Here is a 22,788-nt window from a genome sequence, read left to right as displayed (position 1 = left end):
GCAACAAGAGTCTATCACACGTAAAAGAAATTCAAGTACTTGTTACTGACAATGTTTGCTCACTGGTCAGAGCTAAGAATTTGGTCAATGAAGTGTTTGCATCTGGATATTAAAATAACTTAGATATGGACTAGTCAGACAAATAATATGCTGGCAGCACTTTGTTCTTCATTAGTCTCTAAACTGCAGAGACCAAAACCAAATAAGTAAGCAAGCTCTGCTTCTTTCTTATCCATAGAAAAAGGTAGAAACTTGTATCACCCCTACAGAGACCACAGCAATCAAAACCATTCTGTACTAACAGAAAAGTTTATCATAATAGATATTAAAAAAATTAAATGCCCACAACTGGGCATCCACAAAATACTCCTGAATCTGCAGGACAGTCATGAATGGGTAGCAGCTGTAGTACAGGTATCCAACAACTTACCAACTCCTTTATTTTCTCTCTCTTGCCACTGTATTTCTAACACAAGCAAGTTGTAGCCTTTTAATCTGAAGAAATCCAAAATCAGACTCCTAAATCATCTGGAATATTGAATGAAATTCCAGCCATGAATAGAAACGCCTCAAAGAAGTAAGATCTATCATGTGCATCTTGCTATTCAGTTGTCAACAAATCATGGGCATATAAAGAATGGTGCTATCAAAACAGCAAGTGTGACAGTCAAAATGTACAGCTGGATTTTTATAATAAATATTTACACTATATAGTAGTGATTTTCTTAAAAAATATGCAATGGATTTTAACAAATCGTGCACAGCATTGTTTTTTTTCATAATTATAATCTCACCTAAGGAAGCTTTCTGACCTGAATCTGTAAGTTAAATTACAGTTTTCAAATTATAAAATAGAAATTAATTTGAAGAGATAAATGGTCATTAAGACATCCTAAAAATCAGGGGTCACACATTAAAGCCTAAGCGCTGTGAATTTAAGGAAATTATCTCATATTAACTTTCACAGTAATGTTAATAAATGAAAAAAAGTGACACTATAGGATCTGAAATGGCTATCAATAAAAACCGAGACACAAAAAAAAAAAAAGTTTTGAAGTGCTTCAGAAAGCAAAGTATACATAGAGTCTAAGGGACTCCCTTCCTTCTACCAGCCTTGGCCAAACAAAATATTACACCTTCACTACAGGTAAAAGCAAAAAAGATACATAACAGGAATGAAAAAAAATAACAATACAAAGGTAAAGGTAATCTCAATTACTTTTTTTCATATATGAACATCTTGTAAACCTTTGCTTCCTGCCAGAAGTCTTATTGCATTACTTCTATTTACGTGTAAACAGAAAGGATAGAAAGAAATGACCAATATTCACAGAGAGTTATCACACAAGAAAGACCCATAGAACTTCTCTGTCATAACAGATGAGTCAGATTAATTCAAGTTAGGGCACTATGTTTAAAAAAATTTAGCAAAATCTGTGTAATATCTGAGTCGCAGTCTAGTCAATCAAACTGCTGGCCCAAACATGAGCATTTAATGAACATGTGAAGAATTCTTGTTAAATATAAACCTTGGTAAACTTTACTGTAGAAGGAAGAACGAAACGTCTTTATTCTGCATGCATTTTTCTAAATTACTGACAGATTCACCATCTGTATTATCTATACAATATGCAATACTAGACAACAGCACAGGCTGTTGAAGAACTTAAGCATAACCACAGTGGCTCAGACCATGATCATCTAGTCTAGCAAACTGTCTCTGAGACTAACTGTGTACTAATCCAACAGCAGATGTCTTGAGATAAACGTAAGAACAAAGCAAATGAGGGGGGGGAAAGGCAAAAAGTATGGAAGAACTCTTGTGCAAAGAAAATCAAGTGTAAAGCTCTTCAGCTTAGAAGAGAGGCAGTTTGGAGGAGGATATTCATATAATGAAGAAGATGGCTAGGAATTAACTGGTTGCTCTCTTTTATAACAAAAATATAGTAGGATACAGATTTAGGAAAAAAACAAAAAACGAAAAACAAAACAGAAGGTGACTCCAAGGAATAGCCAGCAAGGCAATGAAAATAACTGAAAGGACCTGTTACTCCAGAAATTTACATGGGGTTGAGGGGAAGAATAGACAAATTTCTGGGGGAAAATAACCCAGTGATGGTTGCTAAATAAAAAGAAACCACATGCAACAGACAAAACAACTGAGCTGCAAAGAGTTGGAAGATGGAAGAGTAAGTGGGAATTGTCTCATATTCTTGCCCTCCTTTTACTCTGAACTCAGCATAACAATGCTTAGGATACTAGATGCTAGGTTAGGTAATATACAGTATGACATAGTATAATTTCTCCTTAAATATTATAAAAACATATAAAACGGGCCACCTCAAAAGTACAATGAGACCTTTACTTAAGGTTTCTTGACACTTTCTCTAAAACATTATGGTACTGGTCATTATCTGAGATCAAGTATAAGACTAAGGATCCAATGCATTACAGTCAGTATTACAAGAGTAGGCTTCTAGTGGTTTAGCTGCTAGCAGTCAATGTTTTACTTGGGAAAAAAAAAAAAAAAAAAAAAAAAAACACAAAAGAGAAAAGAAAAAGCAATCTGACATTAATTTATACAACAGATTTCCTAAAGCTGTAGGAAAAACAAGGCCCATTTGATACACCTTGGGTTTTTCCTTCATGAGGGTTTTTTCTCAGCATCAGTTGAACTACTTCTTAATGAGGGCTTAGGAAAATTTGTATCTAATGCATGGCATGATTTTTCTCACTCCATGACATTTATCAGGGAATTTCAGATTTCTGAAAATTTCTAAAGATTTAAAACTCACATTGCCAGAGCTGATGGGGGAAAAAAAAAAAATAAAACAGTTAGGTAAGTAGCAATTCACATACCTCAGTAATTAGATTCAGCAAAATTGCCATAGATCACCTTTCATCCAAAAACCCAAGGTTTTATATAGACCATTTTTATGCTACCTTACAATAAGCACAAATCCTCAAAAGGACACTGATTAAAAATGTGTTTATTTATAGTTGTTACACTATTATCATCAATTCCACTTTACAAATCACTGAAATTAGTTTCCTCATTTACACTTTCTTCCCTAGTCCAGCTGGCATCCAACACACTTTAGTCTGGAAAAATTATCATTGGTGAAGATCTGTTCTTTCATGTGGTTGCAGTAGCAAGTACCTGGAGCTAAGATTTATCACATGCACATGTTCACACACACACTCTTGAAGCCAAGACACAGCTCACAACACTATTACAGTGATACATAGCTGGTTGTTACATATGATATCCCTATTTATCTTGTTGATATTAATATTACAGTAACACATGGTTGAAAAATCTAGAAATGCTTTTTCTTAGGAAACAACAAACTAGAAGATATAGAAATGCTGTATGAATGACACATGTGCTCCAGAGTTTCCACTATTTCAGCAATGCTCCATACATATCAGTAATGATCCATGAAAGATACTCAAAGTTCTATACACCTGCACTATTATCCACTGGCTGGTTATATTCTGTCTGTAAAATAATACCATGCAAATCCTTTATTAGCAGAAATTTTATTTCTAATAATACATACACAACTCAAACTGTTAGGCTAAGGAATCTTACATCTAGGGAAGTTTGTGGTTTAGATGTTAATCATATGTAGGCATCTTTAAAGAAAAAGAATAAAAAAGTCTTTATAATATTATTTCAAGAACTTTTAGGAGATTATTATGTCAAAACACATACTGCGTGATACAGTGACCCTAATTAAGCCTTCTGCTCCACTCTGATTTATTAAAATAATAGTAAATTGATATTCTATACCATTCCCTTTCCTTCTAAACATACTAAATTGATACCAGTCATATCAAATATGTCTTTAGAAAGCAGTCTATAGGTTCTATTATGTGCTTGTTTACTTTACATAAAAGCCAACTCTGTTATCAAAAAGGAAAAGCAGAAATCTGTATTTAAGAAAGGTAGTTCAGGCTCTTTTTATTGGTAACATCTACACAAGAATACCTGTGTCTTTTATCCAAAGAAGGAAGTACCAGTACAGTGGCACAGACCAACCCATATCAACCAGGCTATAGCTTCCTCAGTCCATGTCACACACTACAGTTTCACATCAACAAGACCTATAAGGGAAAAGGTCTAACAAAGCTGAATTGACCCTTGACAATGCCAAAGTTAAGAAGAGCTCTTTATCTCACTCCATAGCCAGACCAGGATGAAGTCTAGCAGCACATTCTACTGAAAATGTATCCTACACCCCACCATGCAAATGCATGTGTACATATGCTCTGCAATGGGAAGGAATAAATTTAAGCATTTAGACAGTTTGTCTAACAGTAATTTGTTTCAGATTTTTTTCTCTTAAAATGAAATAAAAGGAATCCTGCAGAAAATTACTGTCTTGTAGCTTCAGTCATTCTATTTCTATTGAAATTCTGAACCCTAATAACTTGAAGCTTCCATAGAAGAGAAATAGAGAGAACAGCTCTGAAAAGTTGTTAGGGTTTTTTAAAATCTTCTCCTGAAAGTTTCAATTAAAAAAAAACAAAGAAAAAATTGTTTATATTTTCTATCATGAATCCTCTAAGCAGGGAACAGAGGCAAAAATATTTTAAAATTTGCCCAAGATTATAGTCAGTCTGTGAGAGAACAAACTAGGATAATTCATTTAAATCTTACCATCAACAACTGTTACTAATCTTGTTACAAAAACCTTACTTTTGCTTGATGTAAGGCATGAATTTCTTAGCTGCCTCAACTTTCCTCTCAATATCCCGTAAGACTTTACAGTAAACATTATGTAAGAATGTAAAGGTACATAGAATCTTTTTCAGAAGTCATTGTGTTGAGGGGTTTTTTTGTAAAAAGGTATTGACATACTGTATTGCTAACTACTTTTTTGCACTATGAATAAACTTAGCCAATAACTATACATACTGTCTTTGGGACCAAAGGAAAAATCCTAAGGCATACATTGGGATGAAGTAGTATAACTCCCCACCAGAAGTACACAAGAGTACTTTTATCTCACAAACCACTTTCATAGCCAAACAATCCTAAACTCAGAGCTCATCTTAGGCTTAGTGTCCTTCACATGTTCTCTAATTTATATTAATTAATTATAAAGATTTCATTTTCTTTACAGAGCAGGATTATAGGCTACCGATTACAAAACTAATTACTTGGATTTTGAACTCCCCACCTGCTGACATATCATTAGATCATATTACTTCTTTGTATAACAGTCTAGCTACATCTTCAATAGGATCGCTGATCCTTGCTAACACTTTTGCTTGTTATTTGTGGACAACTTTCACTAACATTAAACAGGCCTGGAAGCAGAGCAGAAAGACAGTATATCTGCTAAATTGCCACTTAAATTTTGGATACATTGGTTTACAGGACTTGTATCTCCCACTACGTAAAAGACTCCTGAACAGGCAGTGGTGCTCATAAGAGAACATGGGGCTGATGAAATAGCCAAAGAACATGGGGCATAGCATGGGAGAGAGAGAAATCAAGGGCATACAATACATATTAGAAAGGTGAGGAAAGAGAAGAGGAATGTATGCCTCTTCCTGGGCAATCCTGTGAGAGTCAGCATACTCAAAGCCAGTATTTGCAACTACTAGTGGTTTCCAGGAAAGTTAATGCATCAGCATACATTCCCTACAGCATATTTAAGTTACTGGTTTCAGCCAGATCTGCAATAGTATATTAAGCTTTCATCCTCATGTCCAACAAAATTTAAAAGCATGACTGATCTGTTTTAGTTGCAGATTAATTTAGCTGGCTGCAGAAAGAAAGAGTTAGGAAACTGCAATATTCCCTAAAAGACCATAGGTAGGACATAAAATAGTCATAACATTGCTAAATAGCAAGGCAAGGCAACAATATCTTCCATTTTCAAAGGAGTTTTAGGCAGATAAATCTTCCCCTAAACAAAAGCAATATATGCACTGCCTCATTTGCAAGAGTTCATCAAATGACGACCTACAGTCAGCTGTGCAGGTGTAGAATGTTCAATTTAGAGCACTAGAAATGCATGACTGAAGGATCATGCAGGTCACAAGTACTCTAGAGAACAATATAGTTGATACTTTGATCATTTGCAGTGTAAATATAAATCATAATCCTAGCCTTTGATACAAAAAACCCATAGATCTGTGGATTATGCTAGAACACATATACATCTATCCCAACCTCAAATTTTAAGTTCCTATAGAAATTTTAATACTGTAGTATTTAAGAATATATTATAATTTCTCTTTTCATTAGGTCCCAGTCATGAAACCTGAAATCTTTTCCCTGTATAATTTCTTTTACTATCTTCACTTAAACACACACCACACATCTTTACTTCCTTCTCTCCCTAACTAGCTGCCAGCCTTGAAAACTAATCCTCATCCCCTTTAGAGATAGAAAGGAGGGACAGGGACCCAAACAACTACTCGTTCTCTTTATAAAAAAGAAATGTGCATTGTGTGTGCACACATATAAGTAACAATATATTCTAGACGCAGAAAATCTTTTGTAGAAGAATTTTGTTCTACAGCAATAAAGCAAGCAATGTATCAATGTTTCAAACAGGCAACAAGCATCAGGACATCCACCCCAGACTTTGAGAAACTATTTACTGATTATTTATTGCCAAGGATCTTACCAACTGAGCAACTGACATTTTTTCAGTTCAAGACGCAGTTGGATTCCTGGATTTCCACAGTATTTCCAATAGAACTCCCTTTGAAGAACAAAAGGGCTTAAGGGGGGCATTTTTTGTTGGTTTGTTTGGGAGCAGATGGACAGCCATAGTGAACATAAAGATTTTCCTAACTGGGAAGACTGATAGCCCGAAGGCAAAGAAACTACAATAACGAACCAATCAGGTTGATCCTTTGCTGATCAGAGAACAGGTGCTGATAACTTTGTTCATGATTAATTTGGTTATTTCAGCTGTTTTTTCCTTTGGCAGATTACCCCCTGACATGGCAGATTCAGTTTTAATTATCTTTAACTGTTTATTTAATAGTACCACCATAAAAATCAACCCACAGTTTTCAGACCTTGCCCTGTGGTGTCTTGCATCCATACCAGGACTCTACAGAAGCTCCGCTTTACACCAGAAGCTATTTTTTAATTATGTTATTGCACTTGTGTTTTGTCTTACCTATTTTTAGATTATTGCAAGATAAGAAAGGTGATTCTATTAAAAATATTAGAATACTTTGTCTAATTGTTACCTCCTTTTCATTAGCTGTATAAATTTATTCCTACTTTTCCTGTAACCATCTATACATAGAGCTGTTGAGTTATGGGTGCTGTTAATGAGAAATTGTTTTATGATTGTTTTCTGAATGTACATCACCTCTGTTGGTAAGGAGAGATAAAAACCAAAATCCTGTCTCATTAAATAAGTTGTTAAGACACTTCCAACAGCTTCATTTTACTTGACTCAGTTATTTGTTATTTTCCAACCTTATAAAGATGTTATTTCTCATTATATTAGGTACTTCTGGGGAAACTACAGAAAATATATCTAAATGTTAATGAGTACAAAACCTTTTATAAATCTTTCTTAAAATCTGTGAAGATCTGGGGAGTATTCTCAGCTCTGAAAAAACCCTGTGCTGGTACTGAACACATTTGTTAATCGTAGGTTAAAAAACCAAAAGCATCTAAGGAAAAAATAAGTTACCAAAGGTGTGTAGATCAGTGGGCTTTCCTAACAAAAGCAACAAAACCATACTATTACGTTACTGATGATGATCTATGGCAGAGTTAATTATTTTCAGTAGTGTTGTAGCTTTGCTCTTGCCAATTTTTCCTTTAATTTGATTGCATAATCAAACAGTTCATGTATGACAGGATAACTGGGAAGGCTTTTTAATCCTGTTGTAACCATGAATGAATCTGATGAAATCCTGAGAAGCATCCTGGGCTATCATCAGACATCCTTTGTCCAAACCAATTAGGACTATTATAAATAGTGCTAACAATTCTCTCAGGCAAGGAGAGGTATGAGCAGTTCTGTGGTCTGGTATTTCTGGTGTGTCAGTATGAAAGGTGCACTTCACCAACCTTAGCATAAACAACATCATGTCCATCTAGCCTTTCTTGACCTTCTCAGAAATTAACTGAGACCACTAGTGTAAAATTATATTGATGCCTTAGTACTACAAAACTAACACATGCTTTTATAGCAACTCATTCTTGAACAGCAGCATACAAGTTGAGATGTAGAGTTGATTACTGCCAATATTTCAATACTTCAACCTCAAGTAAACTACAGAACAAGACATATCCCTATTTTTCCACTTCTTCCTTATAAACTATAGTATTCATCAATGTGCTAATAAATCACAATAGTCAAGTATGGTATTCTTTAGTAATTTTTTAAAATGCTAAACCATGTATCTGTTCATAAGGCCTGAGAGCTTACTACTCTGGCAGAATGTCATCACAGCAGAAGAGTCTCCTGCCTGAATTTAGGTGTAGAATGAGAGTAAAATTTACCATTATAGGATAAATATTTATATATTAATGACCCACAGCCAAGAACTTACCCTTTGGCAAATGCTTCAAATCAAATTCCTAACAGATGAGTTAATCTTTCATATCTAAATGAAGTCCTGCTACATGATAATGTGCTTTTGAATTTTAAAAAATTATTGTCATTCCTTCAGCAACAGAGTTAATGCAGCTGTGTCAAACATTATTAAAAATTCGTCACTTATCATTCTGCAGAAAGTCTGCTTTGCTGTGGCACATTGACAAAAACAAAACAGTTTTTGCATTCCTGACAGCACAAAATACCAGGAGCCTTGCATAACCAGATGTGCTACTTTACGAGGGATGTCCTCACTTTGTAGGGCATTACCAGCTACATGCATTAACCTGCAAGTTTTGCCTTGCTTTCCAGTGGATCCTGGAGACACTCAGTTGCCTGTAATAGGAGAGAACTGCATCACAGCATCACTTCTACCCACCACTACACCTCATGCTATCTGGCTACTGGAAGATATATTCAGGAGAAGGAAGGAGAATTATTATTCTAATGACAGTCACTAAATAATGCAATTTAATTTTATCTTACATCAGAGTAAGATGAGAAAGCTATGTAATGATACAACATTATCATGACAGTAAAAATTAAAATAGTTTTGAAGTTCAAATTAAGAAGTACAAAAGTCATGCACTTATTCTACAAGAACAGTTATCTAGGAGTCTGTTTCTACTCTTCCTCCTTATGGCAAAGGACAAAGTGTAATGTCAGCATCATCTTTAGCATACCTGGTGACTGTAAACTCTTATCATTGACAGCTGCATATTTATGTAACCATATTTCTCTAATCTGTTTCTAAAGTAGGCAGATTGAGAGTACAAAACAGAATTTACAACCAGTGACTATGAAATAATAGAAATATTTTTTTAAATGTTATTTCAGTATACAAACCCTCTCGGAAGAGGTGACCTGTATTATGTACACACAATTGAAAATAAAAATTAAATCATCTCATCTGTCATCCCCATCACTCCAGTGAGTTTATAATATTTGCAGAAAATAAAGTCAATGCAAGAATGATTATGGTAGGATAAAAGTAAAATGAGTAAAGGGCTTCAAATCAGATGAATATTAGAATACCAGAAACTGCTACATTTACAGGCACAGAGAAACTATTTTAGTGACATTTTTGGACAACTGGAAAGAATTATATTTACTGGTTTTTCTGCATTTTAGAAAGCTAATTCAAATTAGTTACTTGGGGCAACTAGCTCTGCAGGTAAAAAGGTGAAATGTTCCCAACTAGAGAAAGAAAAAAAAAACAAAACCTCTTCAAAACAATCTTAAAATAGATTGTTTCATATACCCAGAGAAAATATTTTATATTGGTGTACATCGGTATTACCTGCATTAATTTAAAATTCAGTACAGAAAAAAAAACATTAATTCCTTCACTGTTCAAGGCTAATAGAAAACTTTACCACATATGATACCATCAAGTCCTCTCAATGACAGTCAGTGTTACAATGCTTTATTTTACTTGCTGGGGTTCTGATGCAGTTGAGAATCATCACCACTGCTGTCACTTAACAGACTGTCTTTTTCAATATGGTTAATATGAAACACATCATTGGGAATAATGAATTATTGAATGAACCAGAAGCACCTGATAAAGAACTGTCATTAAACTTTTCACAGTTATTTGGTATTACTTACGACATTTTCTTAGAATTGTGGCTCTGCTATTCCAGTTACCCAGTGCATTAAGATCAGACAAAAGTGAACATCTTGGGTCATCAGTATTCCCAGCATTCAAGTTACTGTCATCTAAGGTACTTTCTGAGATAAACAGTAAGTGTTTCCAGCTCTGTCCAGAAGCTGCTACTGAGAAAGAAGGAAAACAGACATGGCTTCTAAGTTTCAAGGTTATTCTGAATATTTGAGATGGCAGCACACTGAACTGCTGGGAACTGCACCATGTGTTAATGGTGATTGTATTACATCACTTTTAGTTAATGATTTTGGGGTAGATCCACAGAGGTGTTTGGCAACTGCAGCACATGCAGCATCACAAAATGCACAAATTGGATGCTGATCACTTTAGGGAAGTGGAATATCCAGTCTTCAGCCCTTCCTCTCCCTTTACAATAAATGGGAAAGTTCACTGTTCCCTCTCTGTGCAATCCTCAACAGAGGATTTCTGTAAATAAGATTTTGTAAGACGGACATCTACACTTAACACAGCTCTAAACCCTCTTTTATAGTTCAGTTCTCCATGCCCTTTTCTTAAAAAATGAAGCAGGTGTAAATTTTACTTTTAGGATGCAATTGGAAGAGTGTGTTGTAACAGCCCTTCACACAGTTATAATGATTGTAATACTTTCCCAGAAAATGACTGATTCATCTTTCTCCACTGAGAACCCCAAACATTAGTCCAGAGATCTAGGTCCTTCCCTAACGACCAATAAACCTTTAATTATTTTATACAAAGTGACCTAGTTTCAACAGGGAACTGGAATCCTATAATATTTTGTATGAGGGTTACTTCTGATTTGAATAAAAGACTTCTACAGCCACAGAAAAGGACCCTACCTCTTCCTCTTGTTGTATTTCTGGTCAAAAGTTCCAGTAATTGCATTTCTTAAGGCAACCAATTTACCAGCATGTTAGCATGACACATGTACTGACTTGGTCCCTTTGGGGGACACATATTAGGATAAACACAGGTGAACAGTGACTGGTTTAGTAATGAAAAATCTGTATTAACTTGGAAAAATGTAAAACCTGAGCTACTAATGCACAAACTCAGACGCCTGCAGAGTGGAGTTATTATGCAGACACTTTAAGAATTTCACCTTTAGATTTGGGCAATTCAACATCTTTATGAATACAGCCTTTCCCTAGAGCCTCACGAGACTAGCACTGACTGATGGTCGTGTAAGTATGACCTGATGCTGTTCCTGCAGCCTGCAGACATCCAGTCAGTCCTAACACCCTCCCACTGATCTCAGCTTTGCAGAAGTAGATACTGCAAGAGCTGTGCAGAATTCAGCACAGAAACAGTGAAAATAATTAAACTTCAGCAAGGGTTACCGTGGCATCAGGGATTCAGTCAGTTATCAGCCTGTTGCTCTTGGGGAAAGTGTGCATGAGAACAGCAGAAAAAAGCAGACGAACAGGATACAAGAGATGAGTGCTGAGGCATGTACCTGAAGAAAATACCATCTTGGGAGAAGATTCTAGTCAGTGATATCAAAGGCAATCCCTAGAAGGATGCACAGTAAGAGTGCTCATTCCATCTCTGCAGTGTGCCACAATTAAGGCCATAGTTTCATGATAGTTTCATTTTAAGCCAATGTAGACCTCAAAAAGAAATAATTCTGCCCCTAGCTTGAGCCAGCACAGCTGTGGTAAGCCAAACGAGAGAACCAATCCAAGCTAAAAGAGAGGCATTTTCCTTTCTCTATATCTTTAACCTTTATTGCTCTCTATGAGCCAATTCATCTCATAATCTGAAAAATGCTGGAACCATCATAAAGCAGAGGCTGGCACAGGAAAAAGCAGCTGTGCATGGCAGGGAAGTTGGAACACCTTTTTCAATCGCAGTGTTGGCTTCCAAAACTTTTATTAAATTAAGGCTTAAATGGTATCAGAAGCCCACTTCCAGATTTCTCATCCACTTCTGCCTACTAAACAATGTACTACAGCCCACCTGATTTTTTAAAATTTAAATATACATAGACAAATAGATGTGATAATTTTTTCCAGCTATTTATAAATACCCACAGTGATCTAGCTGAAAATATAAAAATAGACATAGCTGTAAAAAAAATGATAAATACAATGACTTGTACATTATAACTGGTTGCAAACAGACCCAAGGTCTGATAATGCCATTATTTCGATTTTACAGAGTTCCTGACTAAAATGTAGTGGCATTTTCTATTAATCATTTTTGCTTGAAGGAAGAAATTGAGACCATTTGACCTACTCCCTGTTTCAAAACACTGCCAACATCTGCATTCTCCTCCCTTTATATTTGCAGTAAATGGGTGAATTTGACAAGTAATAGATTTTTTAATCATCTAAAGTGGTACAGACAGTAAATTGATAAAGCTGAGAGAGCTACCTATCAGACGCAAACTCTAGACAGCAAAAACACCTCAGTCTTCACAATGAAGCTAATAGGTCACAGGAAAAGGATAGCTTAGCAAACCAAAAGCAAAACCAAATTATGCAACAGTACCTGGGGTCTAAATATTAACATGTGGCCGTCTGCTATGCCAAGAAAAGACAAAATGAAAAAGTGAAAATTATAACTCCTTATTTAAAATCCCAAAGTGTAAACCTTCAGGTTCAGCTGTTTGGAAGTTACAGCACTATGCTGTCATTCCTATTATCTGTTCTGGTTAATTCAACAAAAACGCAATCATCTGCTTAGGCCAGCCCAGATCACATTAGTATTGCCAAGTGACTGTGTCACACACAGACACTATATTGCCATGCTCATTGAAGTGGATCTAATTCACTGTCATCCTTATATGTATGCAAAGAAAACTCTTTCATCTCATTGGATATGGCTACTTCCTTATGAAAAAGATAAAAATCGATCTTTTTGTGCTCTTCCTATCTGTATGTCTTCCCTTACCCCCAATTATTTTTTAAAGTTTATTATTATTATTATTATAGCATGGCCTGTGCTCGCCCTTTCCATCTTATAATTGCACTTAAATTTATAGCTCTTTTTTTTTTTGTAATTATACGACTACACTCAAATCAACTATCAATTTGGGTAACACCTATACGCAAGATTTAGAGATGCCCTTTCCTAAGCAGTATGCTAAGACTGAAGAGTCGTATGCTGCTCAGAACCACATACCATTTCAGACAGGTTCAGCCCCATCTAGCATAGTGTCCTGCCTTCAACAGCAGCCATAGATGCCAACTCAAAAGCCAGCTGGGAACAGGACATGCATATATAGCATTTCTCCTAGCTTCTGGCTCAGAGGGCTCCATGACCCTACGTGGAAATTCAAAAACTAAAAATAATACAGAAAAGAAAGGATGCAACTTTTTTCAAAGTATCATAACAAAGGAACTGTAGCAGAGGAAGGAAGGAATTCAGAATGATGATGGAGAAACACACTGCACTGGTGCAAACCCATTAGTCAGTAGTTCAGCAAAAATGTGTTGGAAGTTACAGAATGATGACAGCATGCTACAAAAGTAGTCTACACAATGTTAAGCCCATTACACATTTAAGTCGCAGCTCTTTTTGTCACCCATAGTTTTAGGGCTATATACATGCTATAACATTGCTGTTCTTTTCTTCCTCTCTGGCCTGATAAAGTCACTGTGATCTGGAAATTTTAATAAAAGAGTACCCTGCTCGGTTTCAGATGGATATTCAGGCCATGATACGATCATGTGCATTGAGCGAGTATATTTACAAATATTACATAACCTGACTTCAGGAAATAAAATGGAACAACATCTTGAGATCTTCTGAGCAGTCCTCTTAGCAAAAAACTTAAATGTACACAGATGCTATTTAAATTCAGATGATCTTGAGAGGGGGATAAATAACTAAATAGGTAAATAAAATTTATTTCACCTAATAAAGTGTTGACAATAAGTGCTCCAATTCAGTGGAATTCTAATTGTGGAATTACCACCAAAAGCAAGACACCCATAGGAACAGTCTGCACAAAGCATTAGAGAAAGGCTGTCTCACAGCAAGGACCATTCACAACTGGAGATATAAAATACAATGCAAGGCGCCAGTGACCTGGATTTTACCTGAACATTTTTATTTTTCCTGCCTAGAAAAAATTTGTACTCAATCTGGACTCAATTGGTGTACATATGTGATGCATAGTGAGCAAGCCAAGACTTCTAAGAACATAGAAGTTACTGCCCATGAACAATAAATCTCATCATTTAGTAACCACTTAGGGTGTGCAACAGCAATTCCATGCAGTACATCTGCACATTCTTCTGCCTAGGAAATTCCAGACAGAAATACAGCCGCCCTGTCACTGCTGATCTTACAAACTTCTCTCTTACATCTCCTCTCCACGTTTTCTAATTTAAATATGAAGTTTGTGAATTTGCATCCCTATTACTAAGCCATGCATTGCACTTCTGTCAAATCTTGTACTGTAAATAATTAAAAACATAAGTAAGATAAAGTACTTCTGATATAAGTTATTTTTATAGTAACACCTGCGAAATATCTTATTAGCAAGAGAGATTCTGAATTCCTTCCAGATTACAGAGGGCAATTTGAGTTCATTCACAAACTCCAAAATAAAAATTTGTGTGAAAACAATTTTGTTATTATGGTACTTATTTCTAGAGCATCTATCAAAGTATTAAAAGTATACTCAAATGCACTAAGGGGAGCATCAGTTACTATATGAGTTGAAAAGCAATCCATTTCAGTTAATCTGGACAAAGTAGTTTATTAACGATTACTATTGGAATTGCAGAGATGCTCAGAGAACCTAGTTGAAAATGGGACTGCTCATCACATAAACATGCTATCTTTATCAAGGGATAAAAACAAAGCTGATAGAATGCTGTAAGAGTCTCATCCAGATGAAGAAAAACCCATCATCTATAAAATCACCTAAGCTGGTTCAGATAAAAAGCTCAAGGAGAGACAGACTCCAACTAGCAAAGCCACATCTTGTTAAAGCATATGTCACCTGTCTACAATACTTTTAACACATGCTAGAACATACTGGATGCATTATCACATTTATTGCCTTGACAACAAAGCTAGAATTAATAGTACAGGGTGGTCCTTGTTCCAAAGAACTAAAATTCAAGAGGAAGCATTAGCTGTATTTTCAAATGTGATCTGAGAAGACGTTTTCTAAGAAGCAAATAAAAAGCCATGATTATTTAAAATTTACTAGTTAACAAGGAAAATATGTGATTTTTCACAAGTCCTTTTCAAATGCTGCTCTGTGCCTAGAAAAATAATTTAAAAAGGAAAATTAAATTATTTTAAAGAGTTTGTAAAAAATACTTCAAAATAAAACCTTTCCATTTTTCAGGTTTATTTTGTTTATTTTACAGCTGAGGTTTAAAGTCAATAGCAATAGAACATGTTGCATAACCAAGTCTATTTGTCCCTTACATGTTTTAAAATAAAAATTTTCTCCAGTTCTGATCTTGGATACTCTATTTAGGGAAGTTCTCCTGAAAATAAGTTACATCAAGGTGCATTTGCTCTCAAGTACTAAATTCTCACTGATGTTTAGCAAAAAAGCATATTTTCTTAATACCGTTCCAATACACCTCAACTTCCTTCCACCAGAAAAACCCTGAAGTACCCTGAAAACATTTATCAGTCAGAAATTTGTTCCACATGATGTGGGGAAGAGTGGAAAACTGCAACACTGACCAACTTATAAGAAATGTTTAAGCAATCTCCCTACTGGCTTTTAATGACATTACTTACATTTTGGGAACTGAGCCCTTGCTTTTTACATTTCTAATGCATGACATAAGAACAACTTTATTTCTGTCTTTAGAAGACTGTCATAAAAACAGTGAGGTGTTTCTAATGGAAATACTCCAGTGAGAATTGGGTTTGTTCTACATATACCAAATATGACTTCCACAGCTCTTAGTCTTTAGAATTAAGACTTAAGGTCAATAAATAATTTCCTTTTCATTAGTAAAGTGAAGAGTGTGAAATTAATTATTTTTATGTCCTCACTAACTCGCTAATGTAAATCTTCTGTTTATAATGCAACATATAAAACCCAGCAAATTTACTGCATGCAGTGAATTAATAGAAGAACTGAGATTCCCAGCTACTCACAGGGTTTTCTTAAAACCCTGAACTGGTACCTGGACTGCACTTCGTTGATATGGCATGACTTTATCAGATTTGTACAAGCTTATCTGAGAGAAAAAAAAAAAAAAAAATTAGCAGGCATTACGAATATGAATTATGGTCTTCATCTCTTCAGCTAAGGCTTTCACTCATGCCCAACTGTGCTCATTTCTAGACATGCATATGCACCTCTAGCAGACATGGCACAGACTTCATATTTGGAACTGAACCTCTGGTGTGTCCCCACATGTTCACAGACAAAAAGCAATGCTACGCTAAGAAATGCAACTCGCGGTGTAAGACAGAAGTCGAAGACTTCAGCACTGTCAAATGCAGTGCTGCTTACTCAAGAGCTAGTCAGTGCTGATGCCATCAGAATGAAACTCAGTGTCACCAGGCTTTTCAAGACCAGAATGTTAAATCAAGGCATTGTAAAAAATCCTTTCAATCTGACTGCTGTGTGTAACCAGTAATATATACAGGACCATATAAACACACACGTGCATAATTATGCATTCTGACAACTACATGAAAAATTATGTAATTTTTGACTGCAGGTCAAGGTGAGTCCCTACAGAGAAACTGATAAATAAAGCTGTTTAAAACCTACCTGAACTCTCATGTTAGGGTTTGTGGGGTTTTGGGTTTTACTTGTGGTTTTTTTAAACCTGATGAATGGAAACCTAAAGCTGATGTTCCTAGAAAACAGTGCTTATAAATAATGATACAAGAAGCTGAGTATTTATAGAGTAATAATATAAAATAAAATAATATTCAACATCTTACTAATGAACACTGCTTCTAGAAGTCCATGACTTGGTTTGTAATTTTAATGGAAATTTAGCAGTTCTGAAAATGAGGTCAAGGGAATCCACTAATTCCTTTATCTTGAATACATTTCCTTTACTCTCTTTGTGATTGTGATATATTGCAAAATTAGATATTTTAATCGGTAGATTGTTAAAGTAGCATTATCTGTCCTTTTGCTGAAGCACCCTTCAAGATTATAGCCTAAAAAGTAAAAAATTCTTTTGATAACTTGATTAAAGAAAAAATAGATTAACAAAAAGTATGCTGTATATATTTCAAATTTATTCCAATCTGACTAGTTAATTAATACTTTCATTCAGAAAAACCCACGCTGCCCTAAATAGCATCAAGAGGCTCACAATGAATTCCACGAAAGATTCACCTGCGAATTTTATTTATGTTTTCACTGGGGTTTTTTTAAGCATAGCACTGAAAATGTGAACAAATCAGACTACTACTGTCAGTCAATACAGGGTGACTTTATGGTAGCCACATATTAAACTACAGAACTACATTTAACCTGAGAAGATAGGGTCCCATTTATGTAATCCTGCTTTAGGAGTTTCTAATGAGTTAGTGCAGCCTAACCCAGATATGTCTGCCAGCAAGTCCCCTGCTCTTTCATGTCAACACAATGATGAGAGTACAATTTCATTGTAAAAATTGCTGCACAGCACAAAGAGCACTCTTGTTAAAAACATTGATCATCAGTATAATCAGTAACCTAAAAATAAACTTCTGCCTAATTTAACTCATATTTATAACACAGAAGCTCTATTTTTATTTGTATTACATTTGCTATGCAGCCATAATCACAGTGTAACTAAGAAGAGATTCCTGAGGCAGAGGAATAAATAGTCAACGAATTAGGTAAGTAAAGAAATTGGTACATTCTTTGACAGTAGAGCATTCACAGAGAGAGCAGATGCCGACATTTACAAGTTAATGAACACATGCAGAAATTACTGAAAGATGCTTTAGGTCTCAAATTAGACGTTAAGTGAGTTATTATCACAGTAGCCTCTTTTTGCATTAAAAATCTACCAACAAGAATGCTCATCCATCGTAGAAACATCTTCATCTTTCAGAGAGCATCCACTGAGAGGCAGGCCTCCCTAGCTGAGACTCCTGCATTCAGCCACCTGTCTCGCAGACACATATGGCACTTGGGGATCAGCAGGGGCCAGGGTGAACCACGGTCACTCGGTAACATCTGCCAACTAATCAAAAGTGGCATTAAAGAAATTCTGAAAAGAGTTTAGTTCACTCCTTCATGATGAAAGACAGCTGTAGTGACAAAAGATGTATGTAAAAAGCAGTACATGAAGATTATACATGTTAAAATGGAGCAGAGAAAAGGACAAAGACTTTCAGAACATGCTTTTTGACCCGAGTCACCTACTGTAAACACCTTGCCATATACAATCATGGTGCTGCTTGAAATCAAGCACAGCATGCAATAAAAAACAGCTATGTAAGAAACAAGGACAGGAATAATAAAAGGCCCAAGAACAAACTGAAGAAAAAATTAGCAACTGATCATTATGATTTACCATTGCACCACGCATTTTAGTACCTGTTGTTTCTAGAGTTGGCTATATATAAAGGGTTGTTTGCTTGAAGATCATATCAATTAATGATCATAGTGCAAAAATCATATATGTATAAAAATAGTTTGAATTTTGGTGTCACTAGTTGCATTCTTTACACAGTGTCTATTGATACTGTATATACAGGAAAAGCACCAAAAATGCAGTTCAAAGCGCTGCAGTTGCAGATTATCTCATTTTCTCTGGGGCACTAGGATGCCTTTATGTTGCTATTTCAGGTCTACAAATTTCAAGATTCAGAGAACAGGGACTATACCAGGAACAGAGACATGGCATTCCCAAAGACAAACAAGGCCAACAGGCCATAAACATAGTATCTTGGCTTCAGATGCTAATTATTTCTCTGAGAAGCTAAGGCTATAGTCCAGTGGAAAGTTCTTCCACCAATTTAGCTCTTCACAAAGGAAACAATGAGGTGCCTCAAAGAAAAACAGTTTACATTTATTTTACTTTAATATTTTATCAAAAATCATGATGACAGGAAAAAACAAATAATGGCCTCTTTTTATCATAAGAAGAAAAGAATACAAAGCTTATGGGAAGAATGGAAGAGAACAGCAGATTTGATGACTGGCAATTTGAGCCCTTAGCTTGTTTAACTATTACATACAAATAGATCAGAGATTTTTGTTCTGTGATGGGAATGAGCTAGAATGTGAATCCCATTATTTCTTCCACCACATGGTGCACCTATCAATTAAGGCACTGTTTCTGCATCATGAGAATGCAATGTAAACACTTCGTCTAATGCAACCTGCCTGGTATTCAAGCTTTCTGTGAAGACTTCTGTTGCCAAGATTTTCTTGCCTTAAGCTACCACCTGAAACACGGAAAACTGCCGTTCGTGAAAATGAAAAACGTGAAAAGGAAGCAGAACATAATTCTCTTCTGTCTCACTCCATGTTCAGCAATTAACCTGTTGATTTCAATCCTTCAAATTTAAAACAGAAAAATAGTAGTTAAATATGACAGCATTTGAACGTATCTCAAAAGTTGCAATTGTCTCCAATCTATCAGTAACTTCAGTATTGACCTGGTTGTCCACTGGAAATGTATTAATTTAAAGCAGCTCAGTCTGGGAGAGAGGGAGACAGGAATCCTGTTCCATATCAGGTCATTGGGATGAACTGCACAACAAGGGCCAGATGCTGAACACACAAGCACTGTTCACCCAGGGCTTTGTGCATATTATATATTGCACAATGAGGTGGAAGACCAAGAAGGAAAGTCTAAAAATAAGTTTTTATAAATGTTGCTTTGATAAAGACTGATTTTTAGCATTCTTCCCAAGCTCAAGAGAGCTAATCTTTATGTCCGAGAAGCAAACAATACAATCAGTGGAAAATCTGGCATTAAACAATGACTCAGTATGTGGACTGAGCCTCAAACTCAGAATTAAAAATTTATAACTTATTTAAAATTTAGAAGGATGGTTACACTCACTCAAAGAGAAAAAGAAAAAAAGTAGTTAATAAGCTAACTAAAAGCAAAACTGGGCATTAGAAAAGAAGTAGCTTGCTATTAACAAGAAAGAAAAAATGGTCATTTTTCTTATTGTAAGGCCAATTCAGAAAAAATTCATTAAACAAAATCACTAAATTCTCTGTAAATTTGAAGTCATCCAACATGACATGATCTTCAAGTACAAAGCTGATGTTGAACTCAGAAAGATAAATCTCATGTTTAGCAGAAGTAAAATGTATTCTAAAATGTGTTTCTTTGGCATTATATGGGCAGATTTGAATCCAACAGTAACATTTATTATTAAAATTGCATGATATGAAGACATGAATATTAATAAAAGTATATTACACACACATACAGATGATCTGTGTAGACTGAAAAGTGTATTTCACCCTACAGAGACAGATAATCTCAATGGAGGAAAAGAAGCAATTATACAAAAAGGAAATGTAGAATGAAACAGGTATCAGAAAAAGCTGAAATTCAAGATACACACTAGTTAGGTGCTTCATGGATAAAGAAGACAAAATAACTTCAATAACAGAAATCATGCTATGAAGGAAGGTGTATCAACTACATATAAAATAATATGCAGACTATATTGTACAGAGACATGAAACATCTGAATATAAATTTTACTCATCATCAAAACCAGAATGAGTTTTAGCTATGTTAGAAGATGCAAAGCTGAGCTCCAACTTACAGATCAACATTATGAACAGGGTTTTCCTGCTGGCTCAGTATCTCATGTAGAAGGATGACAGAAGATCTTACTCCTTTCCTGCCATGTGGATAGGCAGAAGGATGACTAAACAACTCCCAGCTTTGAGAACTCTGCTTTCTGCATTATCAGGAACAGGATGATAGTTTTGTCTCCTTGACATACTTCCACAACGAGCATTCCAAAAGCAGAAGCAGCAGATCAAACTCCCCTGACATTAAAAGATGAAATAAATCTCTATACAAAGACTATCATTGCCCACACATTACACTCAGGAATGGAAGCAGAGTCAAATTCTGATCCAACTTGCAGACTGTCCCCTTGTTAGCGGTGGTGATGTAGGTATCAATTCTGAAATGTATCACACAGCTTCACTACAATCATGCAAACGTGTAAGTCTGGCCACATCTTGCAGGTTAAGGCTCCCATACAACCTAGTGTTATTAGAAATGCAATCTTTTTTTTGCCTTGCAACAACAACAAAAAAAAAGTTTACATGTTTTTGAACACAAACACCACAGCATTTGCCCATTTACTCCAACATTACAAAACCAGAGAAAGAAGTGCAAAATGTAATTGAACTGCTTAAGTAATGAAGCTTTGATATTTAATTGATTTGCTTCAAACTGTAAATTGCTAAAAACAAAACATTATTTTAACCTGACAGTCCTACTGAGACCAATATTTCTCACTACACTGCAAGCTTATTCTAAGCTGTTTATTAGCACAAATACTACTAACAGCATTCAGAAAAGAAATCTCAGATCTAGAGCTGGCTTTGAACCTCAGCTTGCCATGGTTATAGGTTAAAGCTTCATTTTCACATCTGCATAGGTACCACCTAATCCAGTTTGAAGCCCAGATGATGGAACCGAGGGCTGACAGTCTTCAGTGCCACTCTACAGTTCTGTAAGCCAGTATTTCCTGGAATTTGTTTCACATGTTCCTCCTGGGCTCAGCTATTTATTACTTTATGTGGATTTAAACAGCATTTAAATAGCATGTAAGTCTTCAGTCACATGGTTTGCACCATTTCTCCAGCAACATGCTCATCTATGTCAAACAACCCTAGATACTGCAATGCAGAATTATACTGGCTAACCAGAGAATCACAGGACTATTGCTCCAGTGTGATCTATAAGTTTTGATACAGCACAGAAGCTGATACTGGGATATGCTTTAAAAATCTCTGAAGAGATAAAAACTCCGTAAGGGATGGGATGAAATCTCTGTGAAGGGATGTCAAGATAAAAAGCATTTGGTCCGACTGGCTCTAATTCAAAGAGAAGTAGCACTAGAAGAGACCTTGCTGGCAAGGAGAGAAGAGCAGGAACAAACCAGGGCACATGCAGTCAGAGAAGTATGTGAGTGGGTGTGCGGGGCCATATTCCAAAGGGAACCAGTTTTGCTCTCAATGAGCTATAACATCTCAGCTGAGCATACTAAAAATATTTACCTGGAAAAAAGAGGGGGGAAAAAAAATCAGGAACTACTTGACAGTTTTCCATAGAGAATAAATTATTAATAGTCACTGAAGATTTGTCCAGAAGTTTCAGCACCTGGGTTACAAGCCACCTCTCTGCTCTTGTCATTTTGGTTAACCAGTCTGCAATACAATTTTATGTGCTATCTCAGAAAAGTCACAAGACAGCAAACTCCAGCATACTACAGGTCTCTAAGTTGATATCAGACTAAAGACCATATGGAGGAGAGGCCTGCAGTTTGCTTCGGTGGATTCAGGTAGACTTCCACCTCCCCAAAATTTATTTTAAGATTAAATGTTTATCACCTCTGCAACAGTGACTTGTACACAGAAAAAAAATGAGATTTTTTTCCCCTGGA

The 22,788-nt window shown here is 35.7% G+C and overlaps 1 protein-coding gene across 1 annotated transcript in view; it reads right to left on the bottom strand.

Moving 5' to 3' along the window:
* The window catches only part of JAKMIP1 (janus kinase and microtubule interacting protein 1), a 146,676-nt gene extending 124,279 nt beyond the window's left edge, over positions 1-22,397 (bottom strand). The window contains exon 1 of the mRNA XM_026846680.1: positions 22,285-22,397. The gene's annotated coding sequence lies outside the window, so the exon portion shown is untranslated. The remainder of the gene's footprint in view (positions 1-22,284) is intronic.
* Between the last annotated feature and the right edge of the window lie 391 nt (positions 22,398-22,788).

The sequence above is a fragment of the Athene cunicularia genome, assembly GCF_003259725.1.
Source record: "Athene cunicularia isolate RWA chromosome 4 unlocalized genomic scaffold, athCun1 chr4_part1, whole genome shotgun sequence".
NCBI classification, from domain to species: Eukaryota; Metazoa; Chordata; class Aves; order Strigiformes; family Strigidae; genus Athene; species Athene cunicularia.
This window is presented reverse-complemented; position numbering and strand designations above follow the sequence as displayed.